This window comes from Phyllopteryx taeniolatus, chromosome 2 (genome assembly GCF_024500385.1).
Source record: "Phyllopteryx taeniolatus isolate TA_2022b chromosome 2, UOR_Ptae_1.2, whole genome shotgun sequence".
In the NCBI taxonomy this organism is placed as follows: Eukaryota; Metazoa; Chordata; class Actinopteri; order Syngnathiformes; family Syngnathidae; genus Phyllopteryx; species Phyllopteryx taeniolatus.
The window spans coordinates 37,369,491-37,396,328 of record NC_084503.1 but is presented as its reverse complement, the minus strand read 5'-3'; positions in this window follow the sequence as shown (position 1 = coordinate 37,396,328).

Here is a 26,838-nt window from a genome sequence, read left to right as displayed (position 1 = left end):
ACAAGCTGTTGCCATTTATCATGGCTGAAGCGTTAAGTTAGGTGGTCGGATGAAGGGTCTTGACTGAGAGAACAGTGATGTATTGAAGTCATTTTGTCCTCTGGCTCTAGCTTAGTTCATTACCATAGTCAGGTGTGAGTACAGAGGCTATACACTAGCATTGGTATTTAAAGCATGCCAGGCATGAGACAGTTTAAGTTCTGTTTTGGTCAATTTAAAGGAGACGTTTGTAATTTTAAAAATAAAAAAAATCCCATTATGTCATACCTATGTCACACCTACGTGGCCTCACAAAAAAGTAAAACTTCAAACCTATTATATTTAGTGTTATGGTAACATTCCATTTTTTTTGAGGTAACAAGATAACAGGTCAGTAACGGAGGTATGCCCGTGATGAGTGTGCCAGAAAGTGCATGACAAATGATGGACACGTTGTAAGTCACACCTTCTGTGTATGATTTGTTGTTTTTCCTTGGGGGCGGTGGTTTCTTGTATATCAAAATAGATGTACAAGATGGGGCCAGAGACGACTGATTTTTTTCTTCAAAGATCTTATTTATCGTGTACTAACGTCAAGTCATGACGTTGATTTTAACAAATATGAGGAAAAGACTATCCCTTTAATAGTCAAAAGTAATTAAACTTCACTATCAGTGTGCACGTCACATTTTTCTCAAATAAGTATGCAAAGCACCAGGTGAAAACGTGCTTGGATCACTGTCACGTTAGTTAGTTACTTGTAGTTAGTTAGTTAGTTAGTATCATTAAAAAACAACAACACTTTTTTCACTTTCCTGTTGTGTCATGTTGACTGGAGTGTAGACTGAAGATTCTATTACATTTCCTTGCAAAGCGATGCAAATATTCCAAATATAATATGATACCTTGACTTAAGTTGCATTGGCTCCATGACCAGGCTCATAACTCAGTTTACTTGTACAAAAATCACTATTCCCGATTGAAATGTATTTATATTCCATTATTCCAAGAAGGAAAAATAATACTGTACTGTATGAAAAGGCGGCACGGTGGACGACTAGTTAGAGCGTCAGCCTCACAGTTCTGAGGACCAGGGTTCAAATCCCGGCCTTGCCTGTGTGGAGTTTGCATGTTCACCCCGTGCCTGCGTGGGGTTTCTCCGGGTACTCCGGTTTCCTCCCACATACCCAAAACATGCATGGTAGGTTGATTGAAGACTCTACATTGCCCGTAGGTGTGAATGTGAGTGCGAGTTGTTGTCTGTTTCTATGTGCCCTGCGATTGGCTGGTGACCAGTTCAGGGAGTACCGTGGCTCTCGCCCGACGATACCTGGGATAGGCTCTAGTACGCCCGCGACCCTAGTGAGGATAAGCGGTACAGAAAATGGATGGATGAAAACATAATACAATTTTATGCAAAGACATAAACTATTTTTAGAAATCATGATTTGGGTAAATTGAGGGAACAAGCTGGAAGTCAATCAATTACTGTGTGCCTGAGCTGTGCACCTTTAAATGGTCCAATAGTTTGATGTCAGGACCATGGGTGGTTAGTCTCTTTTAGTAGCAACGTGACAAGTGCCCACCATCCTTGTGGGATTTTCTTAAAAATAAAAAAGAAATGAGCACTTCAAATGCTTTGAATATCCTCCATTATAAATAAATTGATGAAAAAACAATTGATGACTAAACTACATGACCTATTCAACTGCCCACACTGCTCTCCTCACCAGTAATGTTCCATTTGTAACGGCGTTTGAAATGTCAGTCAGTTTGAAGTATTGATTAGAAGAACTCCTCGGAAGTTTGGCCCGTAAGAGCTTATTGGTGGATATTCTTACTTGAAACTTGTCAGGCAATCAGAGAAGGTATTCCCCGAGTAGCAGACGAAACAAAAGGGTCGAGGAGATATGTTCAGAAATAATCAAGTTACCTTATTTTCGCAACCATAAGGCGCACCGTATTAAAAGGCGCAGTCTCAGTTAGGGGGCTATTTCTGTATTTAACACATACACAAAGTGCACCATATTATTGGGCGCAGGCATGGTAAAACATACGCTAGCTTAAAACATACGGTAGCATGCATGCACGCTAAAACATACGCTAGCATGTATGCTAGCGTATGTTTTTAAAAAGGTAGCGGGAGCAAAGCTGAGTTCCGTAAGTATTTATCAATGTACTCACGTTATTTTTTTTAGCAATCCTCATCCACAAATCCATCAAAGTCCTCATCTTCTGTATCCGAAATGAACAGCTGGGCAAGTTCTCCATCAAACATGCCGGGTTCCCTCTCGTCATTGTCGGAGTCAGTCTCGTTTTCCTGCTTTCTCCACTTGCGAACCATGGATTCGTTGATCTTGATTCCCATGTTCCTCCGCGTAACTTATAGCTTGCAGTTTAAACTGTGCTTCGTAAGTGTGTCTCTTCGTAGGTGTCATTTCCGGGGGTCCTTAGCCAAACCGATGTTGTTTTGCACAATGCACATACCGGCACTATATACCTACTGGGGGCGTGCCTTTAGCGTCCTCTTTCACGCGCACCCTTCCCCCTTTAACGTCCGCATGCTGTCCTCAGTCACGTCCGCCTTTCCTCTATATAAGCAGCGTGTCGGCAGGAAATGCTCCCAGTCAGTCAAGCGGAGCGCTCATCAAAGTCACACAACAACATTTACAGATTTTGAAACTCGGTGCACACATAAGGCACGCCCCATTATAAGGCGCCCCGTCCATTTTGGAGAAAATTTAAGACTTTTAAGTGCGCCTTATGGGAGTGAAAATACGGTACTCTGTTTTTTGGGACCAGAATTTCTGGAGGCAATAACACTTAAAACGTTCCCTGAGAAGGCAACACCCCCCCCCCCCCCCCAAAAAAAAAAACAACTAAATTTGTAAAATTTGGGGGAAATCTTGTCAATGTTGCTGCTGTGAGTGCCTGGCTAAGCAACACCTCGTGACTGGAAAAACTTGTGACTCGGGGCACTCATAAGTAGAAATTACATCGTAATGTATTATTTAGTACTGTATACAGTATGACCCTGGTCATAAAGATTTTTCAATTAGATGTCGGAGAGCCATGCTTACAGTTCGGGCTTGGGAGGCATCTGCGCTCCACTGAATTCTATTCCAGTCATTATTATGCCTTTTCCAGAAATGACTTTTTTCAAGCTTTTTTTAGTGGCTAAATAGGCATTAGAGTTAAGGGTTGTAACACCATCTGCTGCTTTGACATGTGACAGTGACAGCCAACAAACTGAGGTTTCATGTGGATAGAGCGTTTAGTAAACCACCATTGGATCAATGTAGATTTTTTTTTCTGATTAACCTCAAAAGATTTTGTTTTTTCCAGTTTATTATGCTGATGTAATCTAATATTTGAGTGGCTGGCAAAGATCAAGGCAGGGATTGAGGGGATGACAGTTTGTCGTGGTGACATTGTTGACTTTGTGTGCACGGTCACACCCAGATGTACAGTGGGAATACCTTGGCAGCCACACATGTTCATGCATGAATGCATTGAGCATTGGAGAACACACGTGTTTCCAATGGAGCAGACAGGCAGTACTATAATGGTAAATGGCAGGAATGGGGTTAGGTTCCCCAAAGATCCTGCTGCGCCGTGGTGTGTGATGGGTTTAGAAGTAGGTCCGAGAATGTGTATGGGACTATTTACACATGGCTAAGCCAGTGCAGGAGTGTGTTGAGAATTGGTTGTTTTCACAGGGATGTGAAGCTGGACCCACCCGAAGTTGCGAACAGAGGGCCGATTGTGAAGTGGACACAGAGGACTGGATGGCCTGCTGCAGTCTGTTCCGCTGAGTATTTCCCTTTGAGCCACAGCGGGACAGGTGGCAGAGAGACTGCTGTCATTTTGGAGACTTTTGCACTTCAGTGTAAGACGCAACAAATACAGACACATTTAAAATACTTTGTAAAGTGAATACAGAGATTTGTTTGTAAATACATTATATATGTTTAAAGATAGGCGGCCGACTGGCTAGCACATCTGCCTCACTGTTCTGAAGACCTGGCTTCAAATCTGGCCTCCCTGTGTGTCGTTTGCATGTTCTCCCCGTGCCTGCGTGGGTTTTCTCCAGCTACGCTGTTTTCCTACCACATTCCAAAAACATGCATGGTAGGTTAATTGAAGACTCTAAATTTTCCGTATGTGTAAATGTGAGTGTGAATGGTTGCTCGTCTGTTTGTACCCTGCGATTGGCTGGCAACCAGTTCAGGGTGTACCAAGCCTCAGCTGAGATAGACGCCACCACACCCGCAACCCTGGTGAGGATAAGCTGTTCAGAAAATGAATGAATGGATGGATGTTTAAAGATAATTGCTGAAAATATTTCAGTTTTCCTGATTTTTTTATATATTTTTTTTGTCCGTGGCTAAAACGACGGCCAATGACACACTTCGGCATGCACCAGGAGTCGCCTCTCCACCACTATATAAAAACTTAAGCACCTTCATTCACATCAGCAGTTATCCGGGGCAATTACGTTACCTATAACTGGACCCCAAAAATACATCTTCCCTTTGGATAGCGCACAGGCCTAGTCTTGTTAGAGTGCCTCATTGTTGGCTTTGAGTGCACACATGTCACGCAAAGAAAGGCAGAATAGCGAAGAGGGTGGATTTTAGAAAAAATGTGAGACTTGACAGTCAGCGTGTGGACAGAGGATTTGCGTTGGCATGGTCACTTTAGAGTGCCTCATTCTTGTGTCTAAAAACCCGGTGATGACCCGGTGAATATATTCCAGCCATCGGAGGCTTTAAGCGGATATATTTTCTTGGCTTAAACATGTAGTTATGTGTTGGCAAAAGGGCATTTTTCAGCTTGTAGTATTGGTATTTTATTGACAGCTGAGCGGGCCATTGTTCCAGTGCATTCAATGGATACGCCTACAGTATTTGAGAGCAGAGAGAAAGGCTTAAGAAAGCAAAGTCTCATTTTATATACCTGGTGATTTTTTCTTTAATCATTAAAATTTTACAAGGTTGTTAACAACACTCTTCTCTGTGGTGTGTCAAATTTATAATATGTTTATTCTCACTTTACAGGGCCTTTATGTGAAAAGATTGTGCTTTGTAAAATGTAAGCAAAATTAATGTAGATGGCTTTTAGCACAAGTAATATCATTGTTACCGGCCGAGCCACACTGTAAATGATAACTAAAAGGAACTGTACCTTATAACTACATTGAAACAATCACATCTGTCCCTCCTCACCTCTCAGGCTCCGAGTGCAATTTCCCAGTTCTAAATCCAGAAGTGCTACCATGGGGCACGTTGGGTAGGTGATGAGGTTAAAGCTTCATTCTGTCCCTGAACTGTTGAGTGAAGGAAAAGCAACAAACTTAAGAGTGACCTGTGCTGGTGTGCTGATCCAGGGAAGCCCCAAAGTCCCTGAGGTGTCAGAACCAACTGCACTCACTTCTGTCAAAACCTCAAAGTGTTATTGAGCTGCGAGGCCCAGCTGGAAATATTGTCGAACGTTAAACGCAAGATGCAATATCACTGTATGGAGCCAAAAACCACATCCCTGATTGTACAAGGTCAAAGATGCGACTGACAAATATATGGAAATAAATTTAGCAAACTGAGAAATTATACAACCTTTTCCATTTCTTGTATTGAGGAAAAAGGTTTGGTTAAATTGTTAGTATAACTTTGACCTCATGCAGCTTGTATTAGAAGATTACCTCCTGACCACATAATGAGCACAATATATACAGTACAGTAGGTTTATTTTGGAGTTTAGGTGTTTGGTAACATTTTTTGCCATGTTATATAATCCCCGTTAAAATAAATCACTGGTGGAATTTGAAGAAAGATATTACATAGACTTTTGAAATCGCCATGAGCCACTCCTCCAGGTGTCATTATTCTGTGCAGTCAGAAGTTCAGAGCCTTCCTAGGAAGATTCTTCTATCCCATTAAAACTATTTAAAATAATAATAATAATAATAATAATAATAAATAATAATAAATAAAATAATTTATTGACCACTTATCTCAGTCGACCAAAGACATTTAAGTCCAGTGCCCAACCTCGGTTAAAGATTAAAACATATTACAGTATATTGAAGGTTTTAACCAGCTCACAGTTAGCACTGATGCTTCAGTAATAATATCTGTAGTGCCTTCTCGTGTGTTACCTTGTTTGTGAAATTAAATGTGGGCTGTCTTTGCTTTATTTTCCAAACTTGATCACTGCAACAATTTGCCGCAGCGTTGAACACGTCGCTAAAGACAAATGAACCAAAGAATTTAGGAGGCCATACTGTTCAGTACAGAGTTAAAGAGAAAGTGTTACTGACAGCAGGACATTACACACCAATTCCCCTGGTCCCCCCCAACATTCATAAATATCCCCATGCCTGCTTCCCCTAATTACCTAGCATGAGCGTCGCTCTTTCCACTTCCCTCTCACACATAATAGAAACTGCTTTTTAATATCCAAGCATCATAAAATGTCATGCTGACTTAACAGACATGAGGAGCAGAAGGAGCTATAACAGAATGGGAGGCGGGGCAGGTGGAAGGAGGGGCTGAGGAGGGTGTTGCGAATAAGAAGCGATGGGTCGTCAGTGTTTCTTTAAACTCGGGATTTTGTTTGTCCTTCTGTTTTCACCGATAGTGCACCATTTCTTTCTATGTACCTTCCGTTTAGAGGTACTAACAGATGGATGTAAGCAGCAAAGTTTTCTCCAGGGCATTTTAGTAGTTGTGGTAAAACATGTGCAGACTCCATTTGCAAGAACTTTTATGGATTTGAATAATAGATGCGAAATGTTAGCCTTTATACAGGCACCTATTGAAATAGATGAAAATAAAAAAAAATATAACTCCCTAAATAATTTATTATTATTATTATTTTTAAATGTAACCCTTATTTATCAATGTAAGGCAAATGAGTACAGTATATGCGTATGTCTGTATTATACTGCCCCAGTTAGCCAAGACGTGCACAACAGAAGGAGGAGCACAATGTCCATTGAAATGAAGTAAAACGTGGCAGACTATTTAGTTGTTTACATTATATTATTAAATTATGTCATTACTGTATGTTTTTATAAAGTACAATATTATGGTGTGCTATATTTCTTATTAAAAGATATTGAAAACATTTTGGGTTTTTTTTGGAAGGCTGGAAGGGAATGATGGCATTTCCATTCATTTCGATAGGGAACGACGAGCTGAGATACGAGTGTTCCGAGTTACGGGTGTTGTCATGGAATGAATTGAACTCATATGTAAAGGCACCACTGTGTAAATTTTTAATTGCAATTTTCATTACCTTGTTGATTGGGTCTGACAAAATGTGTGTTTCGCAGGTGTATTGCATCGATTAGCAACTATGGTTTCTCTATTCGTATGTGACAGTCTTCAAAAACCATTCAACATTTTTCATCGCCAGGAAACAATGAGGGCATTTGTTGACTTTATCGTTATGTTAGCAGCTGTTAATTGCCTGTTATCAGTCAACAGCACCATTAGTCAACCTGAAGCTATCCGAGCTCAATAGGAGCCAAAAAGAGACAAATGATCACAGCATGTCTTGTGGAGGGCTGACACACATACTGAGCAAAAACCCATAACATTTTGCTGCAAATGCAGATCAAAATGTAAATCGTTTAACATACTGATTCAATGATTGAGTGTTGCACAGTGGAATCCATTTTACTTATTTCTCCATAAACTAGAATGTAGCAACTAGCTTACTAATACTGTAAGTGGACTGACATACATTTATTTTCTCTTCTCGCCTTTTTTACTAGCTCTTATTCGTGCCGTGATCCCTATCAGCACGGCCATCTACTAACAGAGCACATGCTGCTAATTGCAGAAACTGCCGCTTACCACAATGTGGTCGGATTTTTGCTCATAGTTAGAACTTGGGTCTGCACACTCTTCCGTGTGCTATTCTAATTTCCACTTTTTCACTATGATGCAATTGGAGGGCTATAGCCTCCAACCTGCCTCCATAGACGAGCATTAATGTTTCGCTGGTCAGTGTTTGATGGATATGTTGTATTTATTCACTGCGGGACAGTGTGAATAGGACTTATTTTGTTACATTATGTATTCATGGCCTGGGATGTTATGCATCTGGGAAGTTAGAATTAATGTGTCACAGTGTGAGGTGTGAGTGGATGGCAGGTTTGTAGAAAGACAAGAAAGATGTGAGTTTTTTTTTTTTAAATTTAGAGTACATATCACTGAGAAGATAATTTCAACAAAATTAAAGGCAGGGTTTTCTTTTTCTTTCATGCCCAATTAAGTCTCTTACCAAAATAGCATACATGGAAAAAAATAAGAATTCAGTTCAATGTACAAATTATTATTTTTTATTTGAAAAAATTCACAGAGACATGCTTTTGCACAAATACCATGAAATAAACAACAAGAGTACTTTTCACAATTCTATATACAGTATAAAAAGAGTAAATAAAAATAAAGATGATCTGGAAGTGCACATGGTTTATTTCTTGCCTCCACAAAATATTGCGAAAGCCATTTAATTTGTTTTAGACTTATGCTGGCAATATACAAACAATGGCTGGCCATAACTGAACCTCCTATGTTCCGCATCAGTCTTGCAGGAAGTAGTAATATCCATAGGATATCACTGCACACTATACTACACCATTATACAACATTGGGGCATGTACCGTGTTCCCCTAGTACAGGACTTATAATGGAGCAGGTGATGTTGTTTTTCCTTACACCTGTATGTTTAAATATAGTCTTGGTTCTTGTGTGCATATTTATCAACAGGATTCAGGTTGCCTGGCATCAATTGCTTTTTTTTGTTTTAAAAAATAATAGAAGGCATAAAAGAGACTAGAAAATACTGGCTTCAATGTGAGTCAAGGTCCTGAGTAATAACTCCCCTTAATCACACACCAGTTGTTAGTTTGTGGCTCGGACCTGCTTCTAGGTGCATGACCCGAATATCCTACTTGGTAGGTGGTCCTGGGAAGGCATGGGACCGTTTATCATAGCACAGCAGTCGATTAGCAGGAAAGGCCGCGTAGGTAATGTATGTATACAGGTATGTGCACTTGTAGGAGTACTTTCATTTCTAATACAAAGTGACAAAATGACAGTTGTTTTTTTCTCGTTCTTGTTTATTAACCACTCTGAAAGGGTTCTTTCACTCCCTGCGCTAGCTTATACAAATATAATGACCACCACATAATTAGTGGGTGTGAAAGTATCAAGATCCCTCAACGAGCCCTCAATCTTTTCAGGGAGAACCCTTTTTCAAGCTAACATGAAGAGATTTGTGACCAGTTCTAACTATGAATAAAGGACCTGAGAATACAATGACCTACGATAGGGACAGAGCCCGACCGTGATTAGCAAATTTCCGCATAATTTTCCCCCCCAGCCTGCTTGTTTAGGTATTTTGTTGAGTAAAGTTCAGACTATAAGCCACAACTTTTTCGCCCAGGTTTTACCCACGTGGCTTAAACAATGATGTGGCTAATTTGCATATTTTCCGGATCCCAGGAGCACCGCATTCTTGTCTATTCTTAGCATCTCCTGAACTCACCAAAATCGGGTTTACTATTTATAAATTTTGATGAGCTCAATGTTGAAGTGTTGAGTGTTCACATTTTAAAATCAAATCTGCACACATTGAAGAATCAAAATCAATATTCTGATTTGCTCTGCTCAAGCGCAAACCATTAAAAGGCCAACACGAAAGGATAAACGAATATTCTGTGCCACATATGGAGATAAAGCATAAAGCAGGATAATCGGGTCATGCACCTGGCACGATGTAAACTGGTTAGTACATCTGCCTCACAGTTGTGGGGACCGGGGTTCAAATCCCGGCCCCGCCTGTGTGGAGTTTGCATGTTCTCCCCATGCCTGGGTGGGTTTTCTCCGGGCACTCCGTCTTCCTCCCACATCTCCAAAACATGCATGGCAGGTTAATTGGAAACTCTAAATTGCCCGTAGGTGTGAATGTGAGTGCGAATGGTTATTTGTTTCTATGTACCCTGCGATTGGCTGGCGACTGGTTCAGGGTGTACACCGCCTCCCGCCCGGAGATAGCTGGGATAGGCCCCAGCAGCCCGCGACCCTAGTGACAATAAGCGGTAAAGAAAATGGATGGATGAATGGATGGATGGACCTATGGACATACTTCTGCCAAAGATTTGCCGCTTTTCAATGCAAGTAGTGAGATTTAATCTTTAGTTGAGCTATATTGAACATTTTATGGATAATGCAATTGAAAGCCAAAGACAGAGGTCATTTGTTCAACAGACAGTTTGTTTGGCTTCGCCCAAAACTTGGAATGTTCCACAGACTGAGTGAATAAACTCCCTGAGGTTTGATTCCGCAGCCCAGCACTCAGACGTGAGCCAGGAGAGATTAGCTCTGATCCACGAGTTGAGGAAACATCACAGACCTTCACAGGTTATACTTTTTTTTTTTTTTTTAAACACTTTCTCATGAGTGGGTCACTCCCCCTATGTCCCTCCCTACCCCCATGTCTCTGTTCTGGAATACAGTATTTTGACTGGCAGTAATGTTATTGGAGGATTTTATATTGTTTATTGTGTGACAGGATTAGATATAGTGAGGTAGAAGAAAAAGAAGAAGAAAGGTTGGAAATCCTGAATAGAGTCTCTGTGCCCCCTGTTAGCTTTGAGCAGATTTGTTATTGTATCATGTTGTACAATCATATCTATTTCCATTCCGTGCAGTCGTTTTGTTTGAGTTGCTAACAAGACATCGGGTTTGACAGTAAATCAACTCTTGTGCAGATTGTGCTTGTGTGATGTAGATTTGGGGGCTAAGAGATAGTTTGTTTTGAGGATTTTTGGCAAAGGTCACACTATATGCAGCTCCCTGTTGGAGGTAACATGTTCAAGTGTGATGTGATACAATCAGGTAGTAAAAAGATTAGGCTCTGCATTCATAAAATGTCCTTTGAGACCGCAGAACTACTATGGTTTTATTTACATTGCTTTTGATGTCTCTGTTGCAGTTTGAGCTTTTCTCTGTTGGTTTACAAGGAATTTAGTAGAAAACAGTATGAAAAGTAAGCACAATATGGTGTTCTATATGACGTTCAACCCTCCGGCGAGATTTGATAAGATTGTGAGGAAAAGTTCACCGTGAAATCCAAATTCCTACTCACAACCCTAGGGCAAATTGACCCAAAAGTACCCAGACTTAAAGATGACAGATGGATACAAAGAGGTACTGAAATACTATTAAAGGCTAAATACAAACAAGCAGTTTTCAATTGTGAAGCTGAGGACATCAGAGGAGGGTGGAGCAGCCCATGAAAAATAAAAATAACAATCACTTGGATGATAAAACTCATTTAAAAAAAATTATGTCATGATATGCAAAAATGAATGTAATTTTAGTTCCCACAGTGAGAGTAAACTGGTCCAGATGACGACGACAACGACAGCATGAGACCATTCAAACTTTTGTATCACACTGACTGAGACCAGACATCTACATTAAGTTTATTCCAAAAGCAACTGAACATTTGTTTGATTGTTAGGAAGAGCTTTGAAGAAAGTCACATAGACATTTTGGATGTTAAAGATGAAAAACAAATGGTGACATTTCGTGTGCAGTTATATACTGTATAGTAACTGCGAGTGTGTTACAACAAGATATAGCAATTAGTCGACTGCAGGCTTTAAATATCAGTGTCGAGTAGTAAAGTCGACTGGTTGACTACTTGACCATCTTATATAATTATATTACAAACGTCTGTTAGCTGTATTTATTGGTTGTAATAGATATCACCATTCGACACAAGCATGCATGCACAAAAAGAAACAAAACAAGCTGACTTTTTTTTTTTAATTCATCCAGTGAACAACATTTTCCGTCTATGTTTTGATTACATTTTTGGTGCATTGTTGAAGATTTCATTCTTTTGGGTTCCCTCTCCTCGTCTTCCTTGGATCCGCTCTCGATGTGTCAATTTCCTCTCACATTCATACCTACTCACAATTTGGAGTCTTCAATTAACCTACTAAACTTTCCAATGTTGTGATGGGCATCAGGATAGAATCCGTTAAAGTATCCTGATGCCACAGAGTGCTTTTTGGAGTTAATTCTAAATAGAAAATCTTTAAATAAGGCACATTTTAATATATGCCACATTCTTTTAAATGCAAAAGAGCTTGTTATTTCTGGGAAATATATAAGTTCACAGCGTCTGACAAATGCAAAAGCCTTGGCAGCGCATTTTAAGGTACACGTTTAAAGATTTTGTTGTGTGTTGTGCTGTGTGAAATGCATTCTTGGAAATTGTCCAATTTGCACAGGCAGAGGGCAGGGTTTTCATTCACTTCCAGCACTTTCCCTCAAAAGTCAGCCTCAAATGTAATGTGAAAGCCAGATGCTGTTGGTTTGACTTGACACACAAATGCAGATCGACTCCGGTCCAACAGGCTTGCTTATTGCTCAAGTCAAACACAATCAAAGTGACTTTAAACTAAATCTGGGCTTGACTGTAATGAAGTGTTGAGTTGGGCAAAGAGGGTGTGATAATTATCTCCACTTATGTGGCTCACTGGCTTGTTTGAGGCTGTCAGACATCGTCAAGTGGCCTTTTTCCTGCTACCAATAAGTTTCTCTGCCTGAATTGTACATTCCTTATGTTCATTTGCAGTGCAGTCTTTACAGATATACAATATTTTATTCTTAATGCACTATGTACACTATCGAAATGCATATGTCTCAGTGAAATCAATTAAAAAAATCAAACGAGACTAACAAGCAGCAGTCAGTTTTCTATCCCAGTGTCATTGTGGAAATAAAAGTCTCAAAACTTCCTGTGGGGCAGACATAGTTATTCGGCACCTTGTGCACTCACATTTCTTCACCTTGAGCGCAGTGATCACTGATGAGCAGCCATGGATCCCACCTGCAGCAGTAATTGATTGTTTTTGCATGAGAAAGTGGCTTTTGCCTTCTCACATAGGTCATTCAATCAATCAATCACTCGGGTTTATAGGTAGGCCCTCCCCTCATAATATAACTTGATTATACAGTTACCACACATGGATAAAAATGTTGCCTATTCAGAGTTGAGCTCCAGGTGATTCTTTCTTATTCATGTACATGCCTTGAAATGTGAACTCAATGTCACAAGGTCGAGAAAGTGATAGACTGCATGTTTTTTCTTGGACTGCCATAAGCCATCTATTGAGCGACAACTAAATATGACCATATTCTTATTTTTGTGTTGGATGCCCCTGTAAAGTCAATACGGCGATTTGTTTCAAAATGTATTATTTATGCAAAGATAATTAATTTAATTGGGCCCAGTTAGAAAGAATCAGGATGTCTGGTTCTCTTCTCATGTTGCTCAGCCAAATGGAAGCGTACTATGATCAATAGTTCAGGTAGAATGTATAAGATTGTTAAACTGATAACAGAAATGTCTTTCAAATACCAGAAATGCTCCACCACAAGTTCACTTTTTGAATGCTTCAGACAAATGCAAATCCAAACACTGTATGCATCGGACTAGGTCTTTTATGGTGATTTTATTGGTTAAGCAAATATGCTAAACATTCATTTACAAGTAGAACGATTAAGCTACTTTGCAAAATAATCAAGGCCAATTCCATCAAAGTTGCTCCAAAAAAATAAAAAAGAAAGGCCTTGACGGAAAGTTAACGCCTTTATCTTTCCTTCTCAAAATTAAATTCCGGCTCATTAGCTTTGGTATTTATCATACTTGTATTTTACATGACTCGGTCCAAAAGTGTGTTTCCCTGCAAAAGGTGCAGCAAATTGCCCCAGGTCTTATTTGCCTCAGTGGGCAAATGTGTTAGTGTTGTGGTCAGCACTCCTCGAGCTCTTTGAATTGCAAATCCTCTCAGTAACTCAAAAGTAATGCAGCTGGGAACAACGCCTCCTGTCATTTTTCTGCATTTAGGCACGCAGAGCACCATTGTGGAGGAAGCGCAGTTATTGTTTCTGTCTCTGGTGTAACTCTTCCTTATTGTGGGAATGACTGGGGCCTGCACTCTCAACCTCCACAACTCTAATGTGCCAGAAGGCTCCCTCAGCTGTAATATTGCCCTTCTGAAGGCATTAAGGCATTGTGCAGCAAAAACGCTCTTCCTGATTAAAGCCAACGGAACACTGGAACACATGCACACAACCAGCCAAAATACTTGGCTACAATAGAACTTACTTTGAGGGGAGGTGGGCCATGTGCATTACAGTGAAACCTCTGTGGTTGGATTTAATTTGTAATTGTTTAAATCACTCTTATCTCCTGTGGTGGCACCACAAAAAAAGCTAAATTAAAATATGTTTGTGTAGTTACTCCTTGCTTTGTCTCGGCATCCGTCCAATTCCATCTTTTGTTGCTGCTTTACTCTGCTTCTGTTTGCTAGTCTTATGCCCAGTTGTTGACAAACAAGGGATGGGCAATTTTTCCTTTTTCTGGCAATGGATATTCCGCCATATATTCAGAAAAGCTCCTGAAGCCTAAGGTAACAGGTCAACACCAGGCTGTGGAAGTGTATCCTCTTTGCGCTATGAGTGTGCCTGCAAGTGCACAGCCAGTGTTGTACCTGAACGAAAGTTCATGAACTAGCTCATACTTTGTGCTGAACTTAGTTCACTTCTGCGTGATGAACGTAATTGAGAATGTGCTCATTCTGGCATAAAAGAACGGTTTTCTAACAAAAGTTCATTTTCATTCAAGAGTGCCAGGTTTTGTTAGGGACTTACAGGACAAACCCACATGAATATACTATGTACGAGCCTTCATACGTCAGCAGAAAAACACTGTATTTGGCAACCGATTCAGTGTGGCCATGGCTGCCATTCATTCCTTTAAATGTTCCCCCCAATTTTGTTATTCTGATTTTTGACGATGCCAGGGGCATTGACCTTGAGGTTCCACGGGATCTCCAACTTCAAATTGTTAATTTAAGGTTTCATAACTACATAATGTGCAATAATGCATCTTTGGTCATGAAAGAACACACTTTGAGAACAATCTCCTAGAGGGATTTTTAAATCATTTTCCAAATCAAAGCCTATGGAATTGTTTATCACACAGGAGTAAGTCTATTTCATATATACAGTACAGAGTATTTGCCTTCAAATACATTTTTAGCTCAAGCTTGTTGTGTCACTTGAACTTTATATGGATGTGTAAGCAGCAAGTGGATTACCTGCTTTTATTATTACCCCTTGCTACGCTGGAAAAGTGAATATGCATGTGTACGTGTGTTGATCTAAAAAAAAAAAGAAGATAAATCAGCCATATGACTATTGAAAATAGATATATATTATAGAACAGATAATCTTTAATTGAACTCTAACTGTACTGTTAACCGCACTCAGGTAATACCCGCAATTTTTGGGCTTTGTCTGATACAAAAAGCCAAAATGTGAGCTGGTATATCTCAATTAGTGATAGTGCTGATTAATGTGCTTGGCAGACTAGCAGAGGGAGAAAACCACTGAAGGGCCAATCCAAGGCCCCTCTCTCTTTGCCAGCGTAATTAATTCACTGTCTTCCCTCTCATTGCCTGCAGCCCATTATGACTTTAACACTGTATAGCTCCATGAATTTGTAATAGATATTGTTATTTCTTTCTCTTTCAAAAGTCATAAGCACCTTGTTGGTTTGTTTTCCACTTTCAAATAAAATATTATGCGATAAGACAAGGGCGTGTATTCATATAGACGATATTATTTGGAACAGGATATGATTCCAAAGAAGGGGTGTCTTTGCATTTTGAACGCAGCCTAATCCGTTTATAATTACACAGCAAGGAAGTGAAATAGTGGTTGGACTGTTTGAATGTGTAATCCCCTTCATGTGCATAAACATGCGCACATTTCATCAACGGCCCACACTAAGACGTCTGGATAATTACCTGGGGCAAAGAGTGTTCTGATAGACCTAGACCCTGGCCAACCACACCCCCCCATGCACTTGCGTCTGTGTAAATAATGCATACCAAGTTGAAATCAGAGAGGACGCAGGCGATGTGAAATTGCCTTCAAAGCCTGGCGTAAAATTAGGCAACTCAGCCATGTAGATGGGAAATGAAACAATGTTTCTATTGTGGGGGGAGGAAAGTGTAGGGATTTTGTATCTGTGAATGACAACCTCAATGAAAATTGTCTGATTTGATTGCTTTGTTTTTGTTTTTTTAAATCCGATGCCTGCTTAACCAATTCTATCCGATGCAAAGGGGATTCTTAGCAGCAGCATTTCTGGTTATGCTCTCTCAGGCCCACACACAGAAGCCCAATTCAAATTCCCAAACAATTCTTGTATGTACACCAGTTACGAGGTTACAAATGGCACTTTTCGCTATTACAGCCATACTTACTGATTTTCCTTTGATTGTTTTATATTTATGGCCTAAAAGTTGCCATCATACAAACAGAACTCGGTCACAAACTATTAGAACAGGTTCAGGAATTTGATTGTGTCTTTGAAAAGGCCACAAATTTGTCAACAGTTTGCATACTTAAGGCCTGCTGCACACAAAGCGATGCGGCCGAAAGCATCTCGACTGGACAATTGCGGGGGAAAAAAAACAGTCAGCGACTGACACCAGGCGATTGACCTTCGCACACATAACAAGCTCTCTGCAACAGGAAAACTGCGATCCTTCGTGCTCTTATTGAGAAACAAACAATTTGTGGTTCTACTGAATTATGTCTTATTGAGCCACAAACAACATGACAGGATTGTCAAGGAAGAAGAGGACTGCCCTGACCTGTGATATCAGTGAAAGAGTGTGGATATTTGATAGGTTCTTGGCAATGATCGCCCACTAACTGCACTCCTGTATTTCTGCGATAGACTCTCCACGGGTTGCTTTTTAGCCACAGATACATATGAAATTCTAAATATGGATAAGTATTATTGTAAAAGTATTATTGTAAAACACAATATACATAGACGGTGACCGGCTGGATCTCATTTCACACCTGGTAATGTAATTGTTGTTGTGAAAGCTCATGTAATACGACATGGCTGTTTTGATCGGCCTTTACATTAAGTTGATGTCTAGACCCAAGACATGGCCCTAGATATGAGGGCTTTTAAATTTTGGGGGAGTAAATCACACGTGCATGGAATACTGTTGTACTGCTTGAAAATAAGAGTGGTTAGGTTTTGGTATCATTTCCCACAAAATACATATCTTCATCATTTAGATCATCTACAGCGAGCGCAGAAATAGTTGTAACATATACAGGACATTATTCGTTTTTATTTCCCCATTTTCAAAATATAAGTTCAAGTCTCTTGGGCATGGTCGCAAAATATTGTTGCCATTTGACTTTTTATTGGCGGACAATTGAAGAGGAAATAGTCCTGTGGATGAGGTTCATTAAGACTAATGAGGTGCAAGTTATTTTAGATTGATGACAGCCACGATGAGATTTGATGTCACTGGGGATATTTGCCACACGTCTAATTTTTCTTCATGTGATCAACACGCAAATGACCGCCGTAACAGAACAGAAAAGTCTCAGTCTTAACCCATGTGTAATAAGCTCCTTAAAGTCTCCCATAAATCACTCTAATTGAAAGTATTCCTCCCTGGCCACTCCTTACAGACGCCTCACAGCCGTGTACGGCTTGAAAAATCCCTGATGCTACATTTGAACTCCACGTGAACCTCACATCAAACCATCAGCAGCAAAGTCCAAGCAAAATGACACAAAATAAACTATTTTAAGCACTAACAGCTAAATTTGTTACCAGTCTATCTCTGGGACATGTACAGGAAGGCAATTGGACTATTAAACCATAGTGCTGTGCATGAGGTTGAATCTTTATGCATGTAAGACGTGTTATTGAAAGAGGATTTCCCAAATTTATGGTTGTGACGATCATTTTTAATGAAGTTGCTGATTGTGAGAGTCAAATACTTTCATTGATCAGCAAGCTTGCAAACAATTAAAAAGATCTTTTTGACTTATGTTTGTCTAGTTGTCTAGCTGGTCTAGGTGTGTTTGCCAATGTGCCAGCTGCATGGTCCAGATACACGAATGCACACACCAATTCACAAGTGCAATGCAGCAGCTTGTAATGAAGTGCCGACTCCACGAGTAAAAAAAAAATACAATCCAACCCCTAGCTCTGGCTTGGTTCGTCATGATAACGAGAGTCGTACGCTGCATTGATTCCACAGTACAGGGGGCAGGGTGAGCAGTGTCTCATTTGCAAGAGGGAGGATCGTGCCCTCAAAACATGCTAGCAGCACACCGGCGACCCTAGTGAGGATAAGCGGTTAAGAAAATGGATGGCTGGTTGGATGACTATCACTTTTACGCTCCTCACATACAGTACAAAGTCAGTTGGTGACATTTGTAGCTTTAAGGCCCTGTAACTATTTTGGGTTTCATTGAAGGAAAATGGGACTAAAAATGTAATGACAGCCACGATATACAGGTAAATTAAAAAGAACATGCCTCATGTGGCTCACTCCATTCATCAAGACGTCTAAGTGAGCCTTCTGGGGTGGTTCAGTCTGGGAAAGTCCATTTGTCACCAGCTAAATAATGCTAATAGGTAATCTACACTACCTTTGTCCTTTAGACTGAGCAAACCTGGAGGATTTACATGAATGTATTTCATTGGGGGAAACAGAAAAAATGCCATAAGAAACAAAATAAATCAGTGAATGTTCCCTGCTTTCTTGTCCAATAAAAAGTATGTGTGCCTTATCCAAAGTCATACAGTTAGCCTCCCATTGTATGATGTTGATTGTATAGTAAAGTTCTTACAAAAGAATTTATATATAGAAACAGATCATTTTACACTTGAGACTATGTGAGTCCTCGGATGCACATCTCATAGACACAGTGAGTCCCAGCCCTTGAACAATCAGTCCCTGCAATTCATCATCACAGAATACAGATACAATAATCCTCCGCTACATCGCGGTTCTTGCTTCACGGTCCCGCTATATTGCAGATATATATTACAGTTGTTACTCTTTAGCTTTTATACTGTTTGTACAACATTTTGGTGTTATCCATTGCTCTTGCGCTCTCTCAATATAATATGTTTCGACCTGCCACGATAGCAAATGATTTAGAACAATGTATTTTCCCCAAAACCTTCATGATAAACAATAGTACCGTTGAGGTTTTTGTATGCCACTGATGTAATGGTATTACAGCATTAGAAAGAATTTTACACATCTTACAAATTCTGCCTTGGTAATCAAACATATGAGCACAACTGTGTAATGTTCTCTCATTACTAAATAAAAGTAGGGCTGCATTTCACAATAAGAGCAAGTAAATAAAAAGAGAAAGTGATACGTGTTCAAATAAAGTGCTGAATTTAAGAAAAATAGTTTGTTTCACCTTTTCTGTTTGGCATCTTGACACAGCAGTGAAGTCTCAAACAATTTTACATATTTTGATTGAACAAATCTTAACTAGACCATTTTATGTTTTGTTAAAAAAAAAAAAAGTTTCAGATAAAAATATGACTTCAAAAAGTTTCATCCATCCATCCATTTCCTGAGCCGCTTATCCTCACAAGGGTCGCGGGACTGCTGGAGCCTATCCCAGCTATCATCGGGCAGGAGGTGGGATACACCCTGAACTGGTTGCCAGCCAATCGCAGGGCACATGTAAGCAAACAACCATTTGCACTCACATTCACACCTACGGGCAATTTAGAGTCTTCAGTTAAACTACCATGCATGTTTTTGGGATGTGGCAGGAAACCGGAGTGCCCGGAGAAAACCCACGCAGGCACGGGGAGAACATGCAAACTCCACACAGGCGGGGTCGGGGATTTAACCCCAGACCTCAGAACTGTGAGGCAGACGCTCTAACAAGTCGCCCACCGTGCCGCCCAAAATTTATTTATATAGCACATTTCACACACAAGGTAACTCAATGTGCTTTACATGGTTAAAAGCATTTAAAAACAAAGAAAAAAAACCAACTTATAAACATTTAAAACAAAGAGAAAAAAAATACAATTAAAACAGCGTACAGTGCAAGAAATATCATTTAAAAGTGGAAATGCTCTAAAAAGCATGGGAGAAAAAAGAAGAGTTTTTAACCTGGACTTAAAAACATGCACACACACAGACGTCCCTTCTGTTGGCAACTTATTCTATTTGTGTGGAGCATAATAGCTAAATGCTGCTTCATCATGTTTGCTTTGGACTCTGTGCTCCACTATTTGACCTGAGTCTGTTGATCTCAGAACCCTACTGGGTTTATATTCCATTAGCATTTCATTCATGTATTCAGGACCTAAACGGTTTAGTGATTTATAGACCAGTAGCAGAACTTTAAAATCTATTCTAAAGTTGACTGGAAGCCAGTATTAAGACTTTAGAATTGGAGTAATATGCTCTGACCTCTTTGTTCTGGTCAGAACCCGAGCTGCAGCATTCTGATTCAGCTGAAGCTGTTTAATTGTCATGGGTGTGTGTTCTGGTTGTTGTCTTCACCCTGTCTTGTACACACCTGCTCCTGAGAGCATTTTCCCCACCTGTGCCTCGTTTACCCTAATTATCCCATGCATTTAACCTCGTGCCTCATTCTTTCTGGTCGCCAGTTCGTTGTACCTTGTTGTCAAGTTCCAGCATTCCTTGTTTCCACGTCACCGACTCATAGTAAGACTAGACCCTGTTCTGATTGTTGACCTTGCCTTTTTGCCTCACGTTTTTTGGATACTGTTGCCATTGCGGATTGCCTGCCTGTGTACCGACATCTGCCCGTTTATTAAACCTCTCTTTTTGAAACTGTCCATTTGAATTGGAGTCGTGCATTTTGGGTCCTGTCCTTTGTTCCGTTCTTGACAGAACGAACTGGCCGGTTCTCTGGAGATTCTGGGAATATTAAGCCGTTCATCACTCAGTGTGAACTCCACTATGAACTGCAGGCAGCTGCCATTCCCCACCGAGCGGGCAAAGATCACTTTTGTCATGTCCCAGCTGACTGGTCGTGCGGAGGCGTGGATGGAGCCGCAATTCCGCCGCATGTAATTCTTGGGCTTCTTTTGTGAGGCAGCTCGCTCCCTTGTCACCTGACGACAAGGCAAGCGCAGGGTGTCAGATTACGCGATTGCGCTTCGCATTCTAGCAGCTGAGAGTCAGTGGAATAACAGGGCACTACTTGATGCATTTTTTCAAGGACTATCCCCCGCCGTCAAGGATCATTTGGTCCCACTAGACCTGCCGACCGACTTGGACACTCTCATCGCTCTCCCCCTAAAGATCGACAAAAGGCTTTTGGATCGCGAGCTGGATGGAGATCAGCGGAGGGATGCATCACCGCGTACTTAGAGGATGAGCCTCGGTGACCAGCCAAACCAAGGCAGATCCCCTGCTGCCAGTCTCAATCCACTGGCTAGCGTCAGCACGGATGAACCCATGCAACTGGGCAGGTTCCGTCTCTCCCCTGAGGAACGTCAACGCCGGCTGAGGGAAGGGCGGTGCTTCTACTGCGGGCAGTTGGGTCATTCCGTGAGCAACTGTCACGTCAAAGTTGCCGGTGCCGGTAACAAGGGTACAGGAGCGGAAAGTCTAAATTTAATTAAGGAAGACCCTACCCAGGTTCTTCCTAAAGTGACACTATGCTCTCCAGATCAAGAGATTCCTACATCTGTGTTTATTGACTCTGATCCTGACTTGTCTCAAGTGCCCACCTGTTACCATGACATTAAAGACGTTTTTTACAAATCCAAAGCTAAATCCTTTCCACACCACAGACCTTATGCCTGTGCAGTTGACTTGCTGCCTGGAACCACACCTCCACGGGGGAGGTTGTTCTCTCTTTCAGGGCCGGAACACAAGGCCATGAAGAAGTATGTGGAAGAATCACTGGCAGCCGGGATCATTCGCCCATCTTCATCCCCTGCGGGAGCAGGATTTTTCTTTGTGGACAAAAAGGACAAGACCCTGAGACCCTGTATCGATTACCGGGGTCTCAACGAGATAACTGTAAAAAACAGGTACCCTCCTCATCTCCACCGCCTTTGAGTTCCTGGAGGGTGCCAAGGTTTTCACCAAAGTAGAAATGCGTATCATCTAGTCAGGATAAGGGATGGGGATGAATGGAAAACAGCATTCAACACACCAACAGGACATTATGAGTATTTGGTAATGCCTTTTGGACTCACTAACGCTCCAGCTGTTTTCCAAAACCTTCTCAATGATGTCCTGCATGACATGTTCAATTTGTATGTTTTGTCTATTTGGACGACATTTTGATATTCTCCTCAGATGAGGAGACTCACATTATTCATGTCCGCTCTGTATTGCAGCGGTTACTGCAGAATCAACTAAATGTCAAGGCTGAGAAATGTGAGTTCCAGAAGGGGTCCGTTTCTTTTCTGCGTTTCGTGCTGGCTCAAGGTGAATTCAAAATGGACCCTTGTAAAGTCGATGCCGTGATTAATTGGCCCACTCCCACGTCACGCAAAGAAGTACAAAGGTTCTTAGGGTTCGCAAACTTCTACATAAAATTCATCAGAAATATCAGTTCTATAGCCTCGCCTTTGCATGATCTTACCTCGCCACACAGACCCTTTGTGAGGAACCCGGTTTGTCAATAAAATAAAATCGAGCTTTACCTCCGCTCCCATCCTCACTTTGCCAGATCTCAAACAGCAGTTTGTGGTAGAAGTTGATGCGTCTGATGCCGGTATAGGAGCAGTGCTCTCCCAGAAACGTCTCAAGGATGGTAAGTTACATCCTTGTGCTTATTTCTCTAAAAAACTGACTCCAGCCGAGAGAAATTATGACATAGGTGACCGTGAACTGCTGGCGGTCAAGGTGGCTTTGGTGGAGTGGAGGCACTGGCTAGAGGGGTCTCGCCTTCCAGGCCCCCTCCACACCCCCGGTTCGTGGATGGGGGCCCTGTCTTCACTGTGAGGCGGCTGTTGTCGTCTCGTTGGAGGGGGTTTCAATATCTGGTGGACTGGGAGGGCTACGGGCCTTTATCGTGGATGACTCGCTCATTTGGGACTTCCACGTTGCGCATCCAGGGGGTCCAGGGCCGTCTGGGGCCGGCCGTTAAAGGGGGGTACTGTCATGGGTGTGTGTTCCGGTTTTTGTCTTCCCCCTGTTTCACACCTGCTCCTGAGAGCATCTTCTCCACTTGTGCCTCGTTTACCCGAATTACCCCATGCATTTAACCTCGTGTCTCATTCTTTCTGGTCGCCAGTTTGTTGTACCTTGTTATCACATTCCAGCATGCCTTGTTGCCACGTCACCGACTCATAGTAAGACTCGACCCTATTCTGATTATTGACCTTGCCTTTTTGCCTGCCTGTGTACCGACCTCTGCCCGTTTATTAAACCTCTCTTTTTGAAGCTGTCCATTTGAATTGGAGTCGTGTATTTTGGGTCTTGTCCTTTGTTCCGTTCATGACATTAATCCTCTTTTTTGGGAGTCCAGTCAGAAGAACATTACAATAGTCAAGTCTACTTGAGCTAAAAGCATGCATGAGCTTCTCCTGGTCTGCTTGACACATGCAAGCCTTCACTCTGGATATGTTCTTCAGATGGTAGAAGGCAGTTTTAGTAATTGATATGATATACTTGGTCTTTGGTTTTTAAAGAGAGTCACTCCAGGTATTTACTAACAGCAATCCTCTTTTCTTTATTACCAATAACAATTATCTCAGTTTTTTTGTGGTTTAATTGAAGACAATTTTGGCTCATCCAGTTATTTATCTGTTTTAGACAGTGACACAACACCTCAATTGAACTGTAGTCATCTGGAGACACTGCTAGATGGTCTGTCATCTGCATAGCTATGATAGTCAAAGTTAAAGTTCTGAAAAATTTCACCCAAGGGTAGCATATACAGGCGGAACAGGAGGGGTCCAAGCACTGACCCTTGAGGGACCCCATAGGTCATTGCTGTTCGATGAGATTGAACACTTCCAATGGTTACAAAATAACTTATTACCTACAGGTAGGACCTGAACCATTTAAGGACTGTACTATTTAGTCCTACCCACGTTTCCAACCTGTTCAGGAGTACATTATGATCTACCGTATCAAAAGCCACACTGAGGTCCAACAAGATCAGAATTGACACCTTTCTCGAGTCACTATTCAACCTTATATCATTTAGCACTTTGATAAGAGAAGATTCTGTACTGTGATGAGCTCGGAAACCTGATTTTGTCAAATTCTTATTTTGAATATGTCAAAAAGTCCATTTAGGTTCAGGAAATTGCTGATTTGATTAAAAATAACTTTCTCAACAATCTTGGCTATGAAAGGGAGATTTGAGATGGGTCTATAGCTTTCTCACATGGAAGCCTCCAGCGGTCTATTGTTTAGCAGCGGCTTAATGGCAGCTACTTTAAGAGCTTTAGGAAACTCGCCTGACTGAAGTGAGTAATTGATCATTTCTGCAAATCAGTTCGCACAGACTTCGCAATATCTTTGAAAAAGTCAGATGGTATTGAGTCAAGACAGCTTGTTAATGATTTCAGCTGCTGAACCGTTTTCTCTTCAGTTTTTTGGGTCAACTATCAAATTCTGACATGGTAATAGAGTTTTTCCTGGGTGGCTTCAGATGTAGTATCAGTTCATCATTTGATTTGTTCTAATATTTAACCTGATTGATTTTCACTAAAATAACAAGCAAATTCATTGCATTTATCTGCTGTTAGGAGTTCTGGAGCTATCTGATTCGGGGGGGGGTTGTGAGCTTGTCAACCACAGCAAACAGAGTGCGAGTATTGTTGAAGTTCTTAATGATGATTTCAGAAAAGTGTTGTTGTCTAGCCCTGACTAACTCTTGGTTAAAATTACAAAGACTTTGTCTGTAGAGGTCATAGTCAATTTGGAGTTTAGTTTTTCTCCACTTACGTTCTGCTTTCCTACACTTTGATTTCGAGGTCTTTACCATCATTGTGCTCCTCCACGGTGTTCTAGGTCGCCTCAAGATTGTCTTAGTTTTAATAGGAGCGACAGCATTCATGACATTTGAGATTTTACAGGTGAAATTATCCAAAAGTTCAACTGTCTCAGCATTCACAATTTGTGGCACAGCAATGGTCTCCATAAACTTAGTGGCAGTACTCTCATTTATGTACCTTTTCTTCATAGACATAAATAAAGGTTGGGCTGCATTTCACAATAAGAGCAAGTAAATAAAAAGAGAACGAAAGTGTTCAAATAAAGTGCTGAACTTAAAAAAATTAAAATAAAGTTTTTGCCCTTTTCATAATCGCATGAATGGCCATGTTTGAGAAATGCGCTCGTGCACATTAGTGAGGGGCGTGGTTTTGGCCAGAAAGGGATTAGTGAAGTAAGGCTACATTCAAATCTTGCCCACATTTTTAACACTGCAAACTTACTCTTTAACATTTGATCACATATCCTTACATGTAAAAGTGATTGAAACTTTTGGAAGCAATACATAACTAGCATTAGCGCTGTAAACAAGCCAACGTTATACACGGCTGCTATGTTGGTAGCATGATTTATTCATAATGGAGTGTTACTATAACACAAAATGCTATCAGTTTGAAGATAATTTTTTTTTTAATGTACAATCAAATATAAATCTAAAAGAGGTGATAAACTTACGTGTCGACCAGAAATGTTGATAATTCTGCATTGCTCCTGAAACTTCTCAGCTGCCTCTTCACTCTGCTTCTATTTGCTCGTCTTATGCCGAGCTTTTGGCGAACGAGGGATGGGCATTAAAAAAATAAAAATAAAAAATTACGCCATTGTTTCAGCAAGGCTCCTAGAGCCCAAGATAACAGGTCAGCACGAGGCTGAGGGGGTGTGCCTGCAAGTGCACTGCAAATGACGGACACCTCGTCTGTCATGCCTTCTGTCTGTGATAATTTTAATTTTTTTTCCCTTCGGTACAATGGTTTGTTAAACATTAAATTAGAGGTATGAGAGGGGGCCAGAGAGGCTGATTTTTTTCAAAGATCATTTTACTCCCGTAGAATACAAAATTATTTTACTCATGTACTTCAAAAAGTGATTTTTTTTGGGGGGAAATCGCAAACTCCCCTTTAACTAGTAATATTTAAAATCTAATATTGGCACGTAGCCTGTTGAACACACAAGCAAAATTATTGGATGTTGCACGTCCATTGTGAGCAGTATAAAGGGTTTAATAATGAGAGGCCAAGGGTCTGGCCTCATGATGATCATGTTGGGATGAAGGGTCAGAGTGGAGCTGAGATGCAGCTGCAAAATGAACACATCAAACTGGTGTCAAGAGGCTAATTGAGTCTTCCATAAACCTGCACTCATGCCAATTAAAACACAACCTTGATTAAGATTTGTTGTGTCTCTTTTAACGACGCAGACATTTTTTCTCCTTTTCTCCTTAAGTTTATGCTCCTTCATTAACATCCATACAGGGAAGAGTACATAAATCATAAGCCCTAACTTAACGCCAGTGTTAATTAACTCTCATTAAGTACCTAATATGCTCTTTCCCCGTATAATTTAGATGTTTTGTGTCTTTAAGCTACATTACATATTAGCCCACCTCTTCTCATCTTTGAGGCTCTATACCATCAAAGAAGCTGCTATTACAGTATGTGTGTTTATGCTCGGTGGTGTTTGACCAGAAACTCGAGCCGTCTGTCATACATAGCTTGTTCGGTTCAAGCATGTTTGCTCAGCTGGAAGTTATGTTTGCCCACAGTACGGCCAGCGAAGAGTGGCTCTCATCTGCATACATCTTTGACAGCCACTTTGAAGGGACTGTTTTGACATGAATGTGTGGGAAGTTTTAATGGAGGATGAAGGAGCAATTTCTGTACAAACACCAGACCCAGAGAAGAAAGCCTCTCAAGTTCACACTTTCTTTCCTCTGTACCACAACATTCTGC